The 17147-nt window shown below is 33.7% G+C and overlaps 1 protein-coding gene across 2 annotated transcripts in view; it reads left to right on the forward strand.

The window, feature by feature from the left end:
- Positions 1-17147, forward strand: part of LOC107645773 (low-specificity L-threonine aldolase 1) — an 82943-nt gene that overhangs the window by 44622 nt on the left and 21174 nt on the right. The window lies entirely within an intron of this gene.

Here is a 17147-nt window from a genome sequence, read left to right on the forward strand (position 1 = left end):
TCTTATTAGTTAGTTCATATGAAATGTGATGACTATTTGAATTCATTATGAAATAATATTTCGGCAGACTTTAGTTCGAAATATTAGTTATTGTATTTCTTTAAAAAAAGAATAGATTATATTTTTTGTCCCGAAAATTTGATAAAAGATTTTAAAATATTTTTAAATTTTATTTTATTTTAATTTTGTTCTAAAATAATTGGCATTAAATATATTTTTGGCGATTAAAGATGTGTTTAGCAAACACGTTGAAGAGAATAAAAGTGCATTTAAGTTCTTTCGTTATTCTCTGGTTTTTGGTAATTTTTTTTTTCTAAACGTATACACGAGATTTTGCATCCTATAAGCGCATTCACTTGAAGCAAGAAAGTGTAGCTTCTGCGTTTACTTTGCTGATTATTATTGGTTTTAGTAGTTTTTTCCATAAGAATGTTTAGATTTGTTTCTAGTTATTTTAATATTTTAATTTTTTATTATTTTTAATATATTTTTTCATATTTTAATTTTATTTTTTATTAAATTTTTATTATAATTTTATTATAATATGAATTATTCATCTTATTTAAAAGGACAAAATAAATAAAAACTTGATCATACATAACAATAGAGTCATAAATAATAAAATTTTATTATCCAAAATAATACTAAATAAAAAAATACTGAGAATACTAAAATAATTATAATATATTTTTTTGTTTAATATTGTAAAATTTATTATTGTAATTCTTGTGCATTGTTTATTATTCTAATTTTTTATAATATGTATTATTGTTTCTATTAGAAATGATAAATTAAATAACAAATTAACTATAAATAATAATAAAAATATAATTAGTAAAAAGTTAGAACTTAAAACAATAATAAAAATAAAATTATTGATAGTATTTAAAAAATATTAAAATATATTATTTTATATGTTATTTTTAATTTAATAAATAAATATTAATTTTTATTATAAAAAACGTATTTAAAAAGTTGTCAATTTTTATATGTTATTTTTAATTTAATAAATAAATATTCATTTTTATCATAATAGTAAAAAATTATAACATACTAAAATAGAGTACTATAAAAAATATATTAAAAAAAATATAAAAAAGATTAAATATATTTAAAAAAATAACATTATAATTTAATATTATATTTTTTTAGTAATTAATTAATTATCTATCTAAAGTGATTGGAATTTCTCTACGGAAACGTCCGCGGCCTTCCTCCCTGTAGAACTCGCTAGTTGATAAAAAATGGTGGAGCAACGGAGGAAACCTTAGTAGATGGAAGCATGACAGGTGCAGCATTAGGGGGTCCGAAGGTGGCAATTATTGAGGATCAGAGTGTGGTAGTAGCGCAGGACAAACCACCTATTGAGGTTGGTGATTCTATTTAGAGTTTATGTTCTTATTTATTATATCCCTATTATTTATGGATAGTTTAAATATGATTGTTTGGAATATTATGGGTGCTTCGTTAGTCCGGGTGCATTGTAAGGAACTTGTTAGAAAATTTAGACATGTTTTCTTTATTATGGTTGAAACTCACTCCCCTTTTCAGCATTTAAAATTATTTTGGGAAAAGTTGGGGTATCACTCTGTTGGTATAGTAGAAGCAAAAGGGCATAAGGGGATATTTGGTTTCTATCCTCTATGAAGGGTGTTTGTTGTAAGTTCATTGATACTTTTGATCAGGGTGTTACTGTTGAGGTTCAATTTGATAATTTAATTTGGAGGTGTAGTGGTATTTATGGTAGTCCTCGATTTAATAAAAGGGTTCTCCTTTGAGATTATCTTGTTGCACAATCCATGGTTTTTCAAGGACCTTGGATTGTTCTTGGTGATTTTAATGAAGTCAAATTTTCTCATGAATCTAAGGGCTGCCAATTTTCTCATCAAAGAGCAGACATGTTTGCTACTTCATTAGGAGATAATGGTTTGTTTGATTTGAAGACTATTGGGAGGTAGTTTTCTTGGTACAGGAGGGTGAAAAATTATATTGACGTGGCAAAAAAGCTTGACCGAGTCTGTATAAATAGTAGTTGGTTATTTATCTTTTCAGAGGCTTATGCAAAAGTTTTAAATAGGCTTCAGTCTGATCATTGTCCTATTCTGGTGCGTTGTAAATGTCGTCCTCAACCTAAAAGGAATCGACCTTTCTGATTTGTTGCTGCTTGGGCTACTTATCCCGGGTATAGAGATATTGTGAATCAGTCATGGTGATCTGGTAATAGAGGGATTCATGGCAAGCTTTCGAAAGTACAGAAGAATTTACTAGAGTTTAACTCGAAGGTATTTGGTAATATTTTTGTTAAGAAATGTGAATTAGAGCAGCAGATTAATTATTTACAAAAGCATTTGGAAGTGGTGGATAGCATTTATTTGTGTCAGAAAAAGCAACAGTTGCTTGATGATTATAATAATACTCTAGTGCAAGAAGAGCTCCTATGGTTCCAAAAGTCCAGAGAGCATTGGGTAAGGTTCAGGGATCAGAATACAAGGTTCTTTCATATTCAAACTCTTGTGCGAAGGAAGCATAATAAGATTCATGGCCTTTTTCTCAAGGATGGAGTGTGGGAAACTGATCTAGAGGTTCTGAGTCAAGAAGCAGAGTCTTTCTATAAAAGCTTATTTTGTCGTTTGGATGATGTTGATTTGGGTTGCCTTGGTGATGTGCATCTTCCTTCTCTGAATGAGGAAGCTTGCAATAATCTTACGGCACCAGTTACTATGGAGGAAGTCAGAACAACTGTTTTTCACATGAACTCTTAAAAAGCTCCGGGTCCTGATGGGTTTCAAGCTTTCTTCTTCAAAGAATATTGAGAGATCATTGGTCTTGATGTTTGGAAGATGGTTAAGCAGGTATTCTCCAGTGTTACTCTTGATCCAAGAATGATGGAGACTTTACTGGTTCTTATTCCAAAGGTTGAATCACCGGTATCTATGAAAGTTTTCAGGCCGATTAGTCTCTGCAATGTAGTTTACAAGATCATCATGAAGGTCCTTGTTAATAGGCTATGTCCTCATCTTGAGGAGATTGTTGGCCCGCTTCAAGGAGAATTTATTCTGGGACGAGGAACTCCTGACAACATCATTATTGCTCAAAAAGTCCTCCACTTTATGAAGAAGACTAAATCAAAGAAAGGCACACTGGCCTTTAAGATTGATCTGGAGAAAGCTTATGACAGAGTTGACTGGAGATTTTTAACTCATACCCTTAAGAGCTTTGCCTATTCCTACAATTAATTTGATTATGAATTGTGTCACTGCTTCCTCCTTATCTATTCTTTGGAATGGGAATCGTCTGAATAGCTTTACTCCTAGCCGAGGTCTTAGACAAGGAGACCTTATGTCACCTTATCTTTTTGTGTTGTGTATTGAGCGATTGGCATGCTTTATTAGTCATTGGGTTGATTTGGGCTTGTGGGAGCCGGTTACTGTTTCTAGAGGGGGACCAAAAATATCCCACTTAATATTTGCGGATGACTTGCTTCTATTCTGTAAAGCTACAAAGAGACAAGTGCAAAATGTGATGTTGATTTTAGAGACTTTTTGCAAAGCATCTATGATGAAGATTAATATGGAGAAGTCTAAAGCGCTTTGCTCCAAGAATGTCTCTGCAACAAGAAAAGAGGTTTTCATCGGGGTATCCTCTATCAGATTTGTCCAGGACTTGGGCAAGTATCTTGGAGTTACCCTTAGCCATTCTAGGGTGATCCATTCAGCTTTCAATGGTGTCCTGGATAAGATTCGGAGTAGACTAACAAGCTAGAAAGGGAGTTTACTCAATCGGGCTAGTAGACTCTGCTTGGTTAATTCTGTTGCAGCCGCTATTCCCACGTACCAGATGCAGGTCTCTATTTTTCCCAAAAGAATCATTAGTAAATTGGAGTCTATGATGAGGAATTTTCTTTGAAAAGGACAAGTTGATGGAAGAGGATTGAATCTTGTTAGTTGGAAGGTACTGATTACTCCAAAAAAAAATGGAGGTTTGGGGATTAGAGATCCTTATTGTGTGAATATTGCTCTTTTTGGAAAGCTAGTTTGGACTTTTTTCCAGCAGCCAAACAAGTTATGGGTCCAATTGTTGGATGCCAAATACCGATCATCTCTATATGACTGTTTTAGTTGTCCTAAGAACAAGGACTCTCCCATTTGGAGGAGTCTTTGCAAGGATTGGAAAGTGTTGAAGGATGTTTACTTGGTGTATCGAAGATTTGAACCAGAATTTTTGGTTTTCTAGCTGGAGAAGAGAAGGACGGTTATCTAATGAGATGGATTATGTTCACATTTCTGATTCGAATTCGGATACAGGATATTTGGTCGGTTGGTAGGTGGCATTTGGATACTCTTTATTCTCCTTTATCTCAAAATCTGAAATGTAATATTCTCTCCTACAATCCAGATGTGCAAGCAGGTCCGGAAGTGGGTTGGTATTAGTTTGGGTCTGCTGCCAAAGTCTATGACTCACGCAATGGTTACTTGTGGTTGTGTAAGTAGTTGTTTGGTTGGGAGGAGTGGGAGAATTGGCTTTGGCTTTGGCGTCAGCTTGTTCCGGAAAAGCACAAGTTTTTGGCTTGGTTGTGTCTTAAGGAGGCTCTTCCTACTGCAAGTTTTCATTTTAGAAGAGGGATGTCGTCATCGGATAGGTGCCCAAGATGTCTTTCTAGTCAGGAATCGGTGTTACATTGTATTCGGGATTGTCCAAAAGCACAGCTTGTATGGCGTAGGTTGGATATTTCTTGTCATCCTTTGGATTTGAAGAACTGGTTCTTGTATCATAGCAGAGAGCATCCGTTCAAGTTCTTTTCGGGACTTTGGTGGATATGGCAAGTAAGGTATAATGACATCTTTAATCCTCATGAAACTTGGCCTCTGAAAAAAGTGATTTGCCTAACATTAACTTCAGAAAAGGAGTTTAGAAATATTTTTGAATTATAACGTATGTCCCTTCCCTCTACTCTAAATAGTTTTTGGAATCCCCATCCATTGGTACTTTTAAGATTAATTGTGATGCTAGTTATCTTGGTTCGGGTGATAATATTGGTTTTGCTTGTGTTATTAGAGATTGTAATGGGAGTTGGCAAAGGGGGTGTTTGGGAATAATTGAGAGTAATAGTGTTCTTCAAGGGGAATTATTTGCTATTTGGAGAGGACATCTCTTAGCTTGGGATATGGGTCAACGAGATGTTATTTGTGAGAAGGATTGTGTGGAAGCATTTAATCTTATTACTAATCACCAATATGGTTTTGAGTTTATTGATCCATTGGTACTCAAAATAAGAGATATCATGCATTAGAATTGGCATGTTGACTTTCGTTTGATTATGAGAGATGCAAACATGGTGGCAGATACTATGGCAAAGATGGCGATGAAGTTATAACTTTCTCATGTGGAGGAGTTTAAGAGTAGTCTTAAACGGGACTATCCCTCTATTTAAGCAGTTCCTTTGTGTTGAGTTAAGAAATTAACTAAATTAATTAGTGATGACAAACATTATTTTTAGGTAAAATAAATAATTAGTGTTGAGTGTTAATAATGATATATTGCTAATTATTTATTAAACATTGCAGGCCAAGACTTTGTCTAGCAGCCCAAAATGGAATAAAAATTAAACATCAAGGCTAATGGGCTGGTTAGTCAAGTGGAGCCCAAAAGAAACAAAGCCAAAGAAACCAACGGGCTGAATATAAAGAAAGCCAACCCAAGCCCGAGATGCTTACCCAAGTTGATCCTACCAAGCTTCTCATACAAGATTGAAGAGTTCACTCTCTCTTATTGCTACCCTCAGCAACAAAACATCAGAAAGAGAGCTGTGTTCCTCTTGCTACTTTTATCAGAGAAGAAAGAAAGAGAAAGCTTAATCATAAAGCAAAGATCTAATCACCCACATCAATCCATATTAATCCTAGTCAGAAATTAAAAGGTGATTTATTTCCATTTGCATGCAACTTACATTATTCACTTCATCTCAAATCTTCTGCAATACCATTTTTGGTTAAATAAAGAAAGAAGTATTTGATCTCTGCTGCTATAAATCAATGGTTCACAAAGTTTCTTGGAGCCAAAGCACATTATTAATGGTTCGGATTTGGGTTTACCACTGAACAACTTTCTCTTTACTACTCAAATGTCTTCGGTCAAGCAAAAAGGAGACAGCTTGAAAATCCCTAATTTGGGATAAATGAAGAAAGCAATCTCTGTTCATCACTGCTGTATATCAATGGTCAAGATTGTTTCTTGGGGACCAAGAAGTATCTCAAGGGTTTAGATCTGGGTTCACTATTGAAAATAATTTTCTTTGCTTCCCTGATGCTTTTGGTCAAGAAAGAAGGTCAGACTCAAACTTTCAATTTGGGGATTAACTGGGAAAAAGGTGATGTGGTGTGTTGGTGAAGCACAGTACTCAAGGAGTTGACCTAGGGAGGAGAATCCAGCAACATGCAAGGAGATAAAAGAAGACTTTCTGCTCATTCAGAAGTAAGGAGAGATAACCCAGTGTATTGAGGTTTTTGTTCTGTGAAGAAGTCCTCTGAAGAAGTTCCTCTACTTGGACAATGCTTTCTTTCAAAGAAGCATTCCGCCAAAAATGAAGAACCGAATCAGAGACATGTAAATCTGGTTTATCACATAGCAAAGAGGCTGTTGATGTAGTCAATCTCCTTCATGTTTTACAGATTGTAACGTACTTTTCAATGTTTATCTTTCTATAATTTCTTGTGAGAAAAGGCATATTGAGAGAGCTCAAGTAAAAGCTATGAGTGGAAAAAGGCTGAGAGATACACTTGAGAGAAAAGCCTAGAGTTATTTTCAGATTTCTTTAGGTATGTCTGTGTCTTGTATCTTGTACCTGTAAGGTATCCCTTTCTTAGTTGGCTTAGCACTAAGAGTGAATAGTTAGGTATTAGCATAGCCAATGTCAAGTTAGGTTAGAACTTGAGTGAGAAAGGATTATGTCAATCCTGTGGAATTGGTGTATGTAATACTGTTAACTATAGTGGAAATTCCTCTATTGTTGTGGAGGAGACTGGACGTAGGTTGCATAGCACAAGGCAACCGAACTAGGATATATGCTGGTGTTAGCTTTTTTCTTCTCTGCACTGTTCTGTTTTCTGATATTCATGAGACAAAAATAAATTGTCTCATAAATTTCCGCTGCTGAGTTCAAACAGAATCAGAATTCAAATATTGTTTAAAAGGGTCAGTTCAGAAACTAAAAAAGAAAGGTATAGATTCAACCCCCCTTCTCTAAGCCTACCACAACCTTCAATTGGTATCAGGAGCTAAGGTCTCAAGAATCAAGCTTAACCGCTTGGAGCAAAGATCCAATGGCGAACAACTTGGGCACAACCACAGTTGCCTACACCCTCACTGAAGGCCAATCAAACAACCGGCCACGTTTCTTCAGCGTGAAGAACTATGCCTACTGGAAAGAAAGGATAAGGATTTTCATCCAATCCATTGACTACAACATATGGAAGATCGTTGTGAGCGGTCCCAAGATCCCAACAAAAACAAGTGCTGATGGAGTGGTGACTCCAAAAGAAGAAGCTGAATGGAATGAAGATGATAAGAAGAAGATGGAGCTGAATGCTAAAGTAATCAACATTCTTCACTGTGCTATCAGCTTTGAAGAGTACCGGAAGGTGTCTAGATGCAAGACAGCCAAATAAATCTGGGAAAAACTCTAGGTTATACACGAAGGCACTAAACAAGTCAAAGAAACAAGGATTGATATGTTGCGAAAAGAGTACGAGATGTTTAGCATGAAGGATGGAGAAAGCATTGATGAAGCGTTTGAGAGATTCTCAATCATAATCAACAACCTTGATGCTATGGATACAAACTATGCAGAACAAATCTTGGTGAGAAAACTCCTTAGAAGCCTCACAAAAGAATAGAAAACCACTGCCACTGTCCTAATCGAGAGCAACAACCTAAGTCCCATAACCTATGATGAGCTGAGAGGAAAACTCCTTGCCTATGAAACCATACACACAAACACAGACTCAAAGAAAAAGGGAACAACCCTCAAGTCACAAATAGAACCAAAAGAGAGTGAGTCTAGTGATGGTATTTCAGATGATGAGCTTTTATTTTTTGCTAGGAGATTTAGAAGGATGATGAAGAACAAGGGCAAATACAAGGGTTCAAGTTCAAAGGAGCACAAGATCGACTTGAGCAAGGTGACGTGCCATCACTGCAAGGAGGCTGGACATTTCAAGCTAAACTGTCCAAAGCTCAAAAAGGAGGACAAAGGAAAGAAGAAAAGGAAGAGAGTGCTCATGGCAGCTTGGGAGGATCTTGAGAACGACTCAAATGAAAAAGCAGAATCTGAAGGAGATGATAAAGACTGCTTCATGGCTGGAAACAACAATCTTGATGAGGTAAATTATTATGATTTGACCATTGAGGACTTACATGCTATTATTGATGATCTCACTTTAAACACCTCAAAACTGCTTGACAAGTACAATAAATGCAGATTTGAAAGAGATGTGTTAAGAGCTGAAAATGAATTTTTAAAAGAAAAAGTGAAGGAAACTGAATGTGCTTTGGACATCATTAAAGAAAATAGATTTCTAAAATCTGAACTTGAAAAATTAAAAGGAAAGCACATTGTGGATCCTTCTCATGAGTTAATTGCTGAAAATGAAAGATTAAATGATATGATTAAAAGGCTGAATGGTGACTTAGCAAAATTTGCTCAAGGTTCTAGTAACTTGGACAAATTACTTGCAAGTCAAAGACCATTGTTTGAAAAATCTGGTTTAGGTTATATAGCCAAGTAAGATGCAGTTTCAAATGTCTCCTCATAAAGTTTGTAGCTTCTTCATCAAATACAAAATCCATACCAATCAAATCTGGTATTGGATATGTTCCAACATTTGAAGAATAATTTGATGAAGTAAATATAAGTGAAACTAAACCTTCACCAAGAACCGAACCTAGTTTAAATAGGCCAAGTTTGGGGTACATTTCGAAAAATGAGGCTGCTTTCAAAAAACCACCATTTTACAACAAAACCTCATATTCGAAAAGCCCAAAAGCTCAAAAGAATTCTGGTGAAAATGTTTTTATTAAGAGGAACAATTTTAATAAAAATCAATTTGTCAAAAGAAATGCACCTCTTCCAAAAATCAGAAAATTTCAAACTTTTAATCATTTCCAGCAAAGCAACTCACCTCAATTTCAGCGACACACATCAGAAAATCATTGTGTAAATTGTAAAAAATTTGGACACTCATATGCACAATGTTTCATTGAAAAGAGAGTTATGAGAAACAAATTTTACAATATTGTTTGTGATTTCAATGCACTTGGGCAACCAAAATGGATTAACTTCAAAGGATCCAAATTAATTTGGATACCTAAGGCTACTTGAAACTCTTCATGCAGATTTGCCTAGCATCCAAGAACAAAAAAGACATGTGGTACATAGATAGTGGATGTTCAAGGCACATGACTGGAAGGTCAACATACTTCATCAAACTAAATAAGTATGATGGAGGTTTTGTGACCTTTGGAGATGATGGTAAAGGTAAAATCATTGCTGTTGGAAAAGTAGGTAATGAGCAATCTACTTTCATTGACGATGTATTTTTGGTATGTGGTTTGAAGCACAATCTTTTGAGTATAAGTCAGCTGTGTGATTTAGGATATTTAATGATTTTCAAAAGACTTGAATGTTGTGTTGTTAATGAAAAGACAAATGAAGTGATGTTTGTTGCCAAGTGTTTTAATAATATGTATGGACTTACCCTTGATGAACTAAAGGATCAAAATGTAGTTTGTCTTCACTCTAAAGAATCTGAAAAGTGGTTATGGCACAAGAGATTGGGCCATGCAAGTATGTTTCAAATAAACAAACTTGTAAAGAAAAAATTAGTAAGAGACCTTCCTTTGATAAATTTTGACAAAGACATCACTTGTGATGCTTGCCAAATGGGAAAACAAACAAAAAGTTCTTTTAAACCAAAGGAAGACATCTCTACTAAAAGACCACTTGAGTTGCTACACATTGATTTATTTGGTCCAACAAGAACTCAAAGCCTAGGTGGTAAACATTATGGTTTAGTAATTGTGGATGACTATACTAGGTTTAGTTGGATTTTATTTATTGCACACAAAAAATGAAGCATTTTCGGCCTTTGAACCTTTTTGCAAGAAAATTCAAAATGAAAAGGATTTAAAAATCTCTTCTATAAGAAGTGATCATGGAACTGAATTTGAAAATAATTTGTTTGAATCCTTTTGTGAGGAATTTGGAATATCTCACAACTTCTCTTGTCCAAGAACACCACAACAAAATGGTATTGTAGAAAGAAGAAATAGAAGCATACAAGAGATGACAAGAGCTATGCTTTGTGAGAGTAATGTTCCAAAATTCCTTTGGGCTGAAGCGGTTAACACGGCTTGCCACATTTTGAATAGAACAATCATAAGGAAATTTTTGAAGAAAACCCCTTATGAACTTTGGAAAGGCTACCCACCAAACTTAGATTACTTGCACATCTTTGGATGCAAACGTTTTGTTTTAAATAACAAGGATAATTTGGGTAAATTTGATCCAAAGGCGTATGAGTGTCTGTTTGTAGGATATTCCACAACTAGTAAAGCATATAGGGTTTATCATCAAGATGCTAGGATTATTGAGGAGTCCATACATGTTACATTTTGTGATATTAATTTGGTGCAAAGTATTTTGAAAGACTGTAATGCAGGAAATCAATATCAAAAGGAAGATGAAACCACTCAAAATCATGAAAAAGAAAATTCTGGTCAAATCGAACCAGAAACTGCAACTGCTGAAAATTCAAGAGACAATTCCATTTTGTTTCATGAATCTGAAGGAAATCCTGAAGCCAGCAGCATCCAGAATTTCTTGGTATCTGAATCTGCCTCCAAATCCACCAGACCTCGTGAATGGAGATTCCTGAAAAATTATCCTGAGGAATTTGTCATTGGGGACGTTTCTCATGGAGTGCAAACACGGTCTTCCACTAGAAAGGCAAATGAAGGATCAAACATTGCCATTCTTTCACAAATAGAGCCTCAAAATGTCAAGGAAGCCCTTAGTGACCTCTCTTGGGTTAAAGCTATGGAGGATGAGCTTCTTGAGTTTGAAAAGAACCAAGTATGGACTTTGGTTCCTAGGCCAAGTGGAAAGAAAGTGACCGGCACCAAGTGAATATTTCGGAACAAGTTGGGAGAAGATGGTAGCATTGCAAGAAACAAGGCAAGGCTAGTGGCACAAGGATATGACCAAGAAGAAGGAATAGACTTTGATGAATCATTTGCCCCTGTTGCCCGAATGAAAGTCATAAGACTTCTCTTAGCTTATGCTGCATTTTGTGGTTTTAAATTATATCAAATGGATGTGAAATGTGCATTTTTGAATGGTGTGATAGATAGAGAAGTGTATGTGGAGCAGCCTCCTGGTTTTGAAAATAAAGAGCATTCTAATCATGTTTTCAAATTATCTAAAGCTCTCTATGGTTTAAGACAAGCTCCTAGAGCTTGGTATGAGAGACTTAGCTCTTTTCTTTTGAAAAATGGTTTTCAAAGAGGCACCACTGACACAACTCTATTTATCAAGAATTCTAATGATTCTTTTATACTAGTCCAAATATATGTTGATGACATTATTTTTAGATCAGCCAATGAATCCCTTTGTTCTGAATTTAGAAAACTTATGACAAGTGAATTTGACATAAGTATGATGGGTGAACTTAATTTTTTCCTTGGGCTACAAATTAAACAAACTGTAAATGGTATTTTCATCCATCAAGAGAAGTATGCCAAGAAACTAGTTAAGAAATTTGGTATGGAAAATGCCAAACCTATGGGAACTTCCATGCACCCTAATTCAAAATTAGACAAGGAAAAAACTGAGAAAGATGTGGATGAAACTAGGTATAGAGGAATGATTGGTTCTCTTATGTACTTAACTTCCTCTAGACCCGATATTGTGCAAAGTGTTGGATTGTGTTCAAGGTTCCAATCCAAACCAAAAGAGTCACATCTTTCTGCAGTTAAGAGGATCATTAGATATGTTCATGGCACATCTAATTTTGGTCTTTGGTATCCTAAGATTGATGATTTTTCTGCAGTTGGTTATTGTGATGCAGATTTTGCCGGTGATAGAGTTGATAGAAGAAGCACATCAGGCTTATGTTGCTTCTTTGGAAAGTCCTTAAATGTGTGGTCAAGTAAGAAGCAGCCAATAGTGGCTCTATCCACTGCAGAGGCTGAGTATATAGCTGCTTCTTCTTGTTGTTCTTAGCTTATGTGGTTAAAAACACAGCTTGCTGATTACAAATTAAATGCTGAAAATATTCCCTTGCTGTGTGATAATATGAGTGCCATTAATATTTCTAAAAATCCAGTTTTGCACTCTAGGACTAAACATATTGAAGTGAGATTTCACTCAATAAGAGAACATGTTCAAAAGGGGGATATTAGCATTCAATTTGTTAAATCAGAGGAGCAATTAGCTGATATTTTTACTAAACCACTAGTTGAGGACATATTTTGCATGCTTAGGACTAGTTTAGGGATTTTAAGTCATGATTCATTGTTTGAAAATTGCTGATGTGTTTGTTGAAGTTTTTGTATCATAGGTCCGGATGAGACAATTCTGGGTAGAAGAAGAACCATCACTCTGAATTTTATCTTCTGGGCTCTGAACTTTTTTGGAATAGGGTTCTGAACTTTCTTTTTTTCAAGAACACTCTTAACTTGCTGCAATTGCAAACCTATTCATGTATTGTACATGTTTTTTTTTTCATTTCTCATTATTATCATTTCAATTTTTGAAAAACTGCAACTTTTGTTTTAATTGTGCTAATGCCTTGTTTGAGAATTCTATTTTGCAGGTCAAAGAGACATTTGAGAGATCTAGTTTTTGTAGTGTAAAAATGGACATGGATCATGCTTGAATCTTATTGCACATGTGGTCTCTTTTTGTTTTTTTTTTTTTTTTGAAACCTTCAAGAGATGTGAAACTCTCTTTTTGGTCTTAATGATTTTTTTTTTTTACCAAAAAGTGGTCTTTGCAATTGTGAGTTTTGTTATATAACTATGGTGTTGCTGGTTGAAATATGATCTTTATTTCTCTTCCGAGTTTTTCTTAGTATTTCAAAACACAACATTTAGCTTTAACATGCATCTAACATACTATTTTGGCAGGTTTTGTTTTGTTTTATTTTTCCCACTTGGATGACAAAAAGGAGAAAAAAATGCATATACGAGGCTTGATAAGACATAAGACTTATTGAGATTATTGGATATTAGTTTTGATTAGTCTTGTGTTTGTTAATTGACTTGTGTTTATGAATTAAAATCTGTTTGACTTGTTTTTGAATTGAACTTGGATGACTTTAAGTCATTTGAACTTTATGTTGTACTGGTGAATTGTTGCTTACATGCTGTCGTCATTTGCAATATGTGCTTTTATGGATTATTAGACTCTTGTGCAACTATAGAATTCCAGATAAGCATGTATATACATTGGATTGTTGTGTTGGCATTATTGTCTGTGTCCTCAGGTTAAGCGATAAGCATACATTAAGGGGGAGCAACTCATATAAGAAAGAAAGGGGGACCACATCAAATTAATCTGGTATCATCAAAGGAAAGTCTCTGAACCTCTTGTTGCAGGATTTTAGTTCATTAACTCTTACACCCTTGATGACAAAAGGAGGAGTAATTGTATGAATTGAATTTAGTAGCATATGAATTTGCTAATTTTGCTGCTGCTGTGCTTGTTTGGCATGAGAATTTGATTTGCTAATTTTGCTGCTGCTGTGATTTTTTTGGCATGAGAATTTGAACTTGCTTTATATGATCTGTTGCTGTTTTGTCTTTGTTAGTCTTGATGCTCTATTTTGGTTAAAGCTTGAGCTGGATACTTGTTATTATTGTTGAGATATTTTGATTCAGTTTTAGGCTGAACTTGTGGCTATTTTTTGTAAAATCCCTTAGCTCTATTTTATAAGATGTTATAACTGTTTGAAACTATTACTGTTTGCTGCATCCATGGACAGTATATAGTATTTTATTGTGTTCCCAATAAGTATATGCAAATAGGAAAGAAGAGAAGAGCATAAATCTAGGGGGAGCTACTCTTGAAAGAGAAAAGGGGAGCAACACAAAAGAAAGTGACATCATTCAAAGGGAAGTTTCTTAATTCTATTCAAATTCAATTCCTTTTGATAAATGTTTTAATTATGTTTGTCATCAAGGCTAATGGTCTGGTTAGTCAAGTGGAGCCCAAAAGAAACAAAGTCAAAGAAACCAACGGGTTGAATATGAAGAAAGCCAACCCAAGCCCGAGATGCTTACCCAAGTTGATCCCACCAAGCTTCTCATACAAGATTGAAGTCTTCACTCTCTCTTATTGCTTCGGTCAGTAACAAAACATCAGAAAGAGAGATGTGTTCCTCCTTCTACTTTTATCAGAGAAGAAAGAAAGAGAAAGCTTAATCATAAAGCAAAGATCTAATCACCCACATCAATCCATATTAATCCTAGTCAGAAATTAAAAGGTGATTTATTTCCATTTTCATGCAACTTACTTTCTTCACTTCATCTCAAATCTTCTGCAATACCATTTTTGGTTAAATGAATAAAGAAGTATTTGATCTCTGCTGCTGTAAATCAATGGTTCACAAAGTTTCTTGGAGCCAAAGCACATTATTAATGGTTTGGATTTGGGTTTACCACTGAACAACTTTCTCTTTGCTACTCAAATGTCTTCGGTCAAGCAAAAAGGAGACAGCTTGAAAATCCCTAATTTGGGATAAATGAAGAAAGCAATCTCTGTTCACCACTGCTATATATCAATGGTCAAGATTGTTTCTTAGGGACCAAGAAGTATCTCAAGGGTTCAGATCTGGGTTCACTATTGAAAATAATTTTCTTTGCTTCCCTGATGCTTTCGGTCAAGAAAGAAGGTCAGACTCAAACTTTCAACTTGGGGATTAACTGGGAAAAAGGTGATGTGGTGTGTTGGTGAAGCACAGTACTCAAGAAGTTGACCTAGGGAGGAGAACCCAGCAACATGCAAGGAGATAAAAGAAGACTTTCTGCTCATTCAGAAATAAGGAGAGATAACCCAGTGTATTGAGGTTTTTGTTCTGTGAAGAAGTTCTCTGAAGAAGTTCCTCTACTTGGACAGTGCTTTCTTTCAAAGAAGCATTCCGCCAAAAATAAAGAACCGAATCAGAGACATGCAAATCTGGTTTATCACATAGCAAAGAGGATGTTGATGTAGTCAATCTCCTTCATGTTTTACAGATTGTAATGTACTTTTTAATGTTTATCTTTCTGTAATTTCTTGTGAGAAAAGGCATATTGAGAGAGCTCAAGTAAAAGTCATGAGTGGAAAAAGGCTGAGAGATACACTTGAGAGAAAAGCCTAGAGTTATTTTCAGATTTCTTTAGGTATGTCTGTGTCTTATATCTTGTACCTGTAAGGTATTCCTTTCTTAGTTGGGTTAGCACTAAGAGTGAATAGTTAGGTATTAGCATAGCCAATGTCAAGTTAGGTTAGAACTTGAGTGAGAAAGGATTGTGTCAATCCTGTGGAATTTGTGTATGTAATACTGTTAACTATAGTGAAAATTCCTCTATTGTTGTGGAGGAGACTGGACGTAGGTTGCATAGCACAAGGCAACCGAACTAGGAGATATGCTGGTGTTAGCTTTTCTCTTCTCTGCACTGTTCTGTTTTCTGATATTCATGAGACAAAAATAAATTATCTCATAAATTTCTGCTGTTGAGTTCAAACAGAATCAGAATTCAAATATTGTTTAAAAGGGTCAGTTCAGAAACTAAAAAAGAAAGGCATAGATTCAATCCCCCTTCTCTAAGCCTACCACAACCTTCACTTTGTTTTATTTGTTTTGTTTTTCTTTATTTAGTTTATTTCAGTCACCAAAAAAACTAATATTATCCAAATAATATTCATTTTATCAAAATCAATTGTAGCATAGAATTACCAAACATAAATCATGTTTGCATAGACTCACTTTTACCTAAAATTAATTCTACAAAATTACTTTCATTCAAACTACAGTTTGACAAATGTCAATCCAAACCCACACTAATTTTTTAAAAAATTTAGGACCAATTCAATAATAATTACATAAGAACAACCTTCAACATAAACAAATCAAACATAATTGCCATGCATTGGGCTTGTTTGGATAAATTTCTAAGAAAAAATCTTTTTCGAATTATTTTTTTAAAAATATCTTATAGAAAAGTAAAAATAATTTTATATTTGAATATTTCATGTAAAAATATCTTTCTATCTATTAATTATATTTGGGTATAACAATATAAAAGTACTTTTTATTTATTTATTATGTGAAAAATATATTTATTTTTTAAAAGAAAAAATATCTTTTAAAAAATATATAAATTATATCTTTTCAAAAAAGATATTTTTTATTTTTTTAGTACTTTATTTTTACTATTAGAAATTTATCAAACATTCTAAAAAATAAAATAAATCTTTTTTCATTGAAAATTTTTTTTATTAATTTAATGGCGCCCAAACAATCACATTATTGTTAGATTGATATTAAATTTTTGAAAATTTAGCTGTTAGGTAATGCAAATAAAAAATTTTTGAAAAAAATTAAAAGAAAAAAAAATTTAAAAATATTTTTAAAATTTTTGTCAAACTTTGAGGACAAAAAATATATTTTACTTTTAAAAAATTATAAAATATTAATTTAAGTGACACTTAATATCATTAAAAGATTATATTAAAGAAACCAAAAGAAAAAAAATTATTTGATTTTAATAAAATGTGGAATGTAAGAAATAAAACATTTAAATAGAAAATAATCATAGTCATAATTATATACATATATCAGCAAGAGTGTTAATGTAGTAGTAACTTAGGTAGAGTATTGATTTGGTCATTATAATTTGATGAGTATAACCCATAATTCGAAAATTAGGTAAAAAAATGTTAAAATTTTCATTACTCATAAATAACTACTATTTATATATGTTGTTAACATAATTTGTTATCAACTCGAAGAATAAATCTTAATCCATTACATATAACTCAATTAATAAAATTTTTATCTTAGTTCATAACTTAAAAATATGACAACATTCAGCACAATAATTTAATG

The sequence above is a fragment of the Arachis ipaensis genome, chromosome B6 (assembly GCF_059453495.1).
Source record: "Arachis ipaensis isolate K30076 ecotype BB chromosome B6, ASM5945349v1, whole genome shotgun sequence".
NCBI classification, from domain to species: Eukaryota; Viridiplantae; Streptophyta; class Magnoliopsida; order Fabales; family Fabaceae; genus Arachis; species Arachis ipaensis.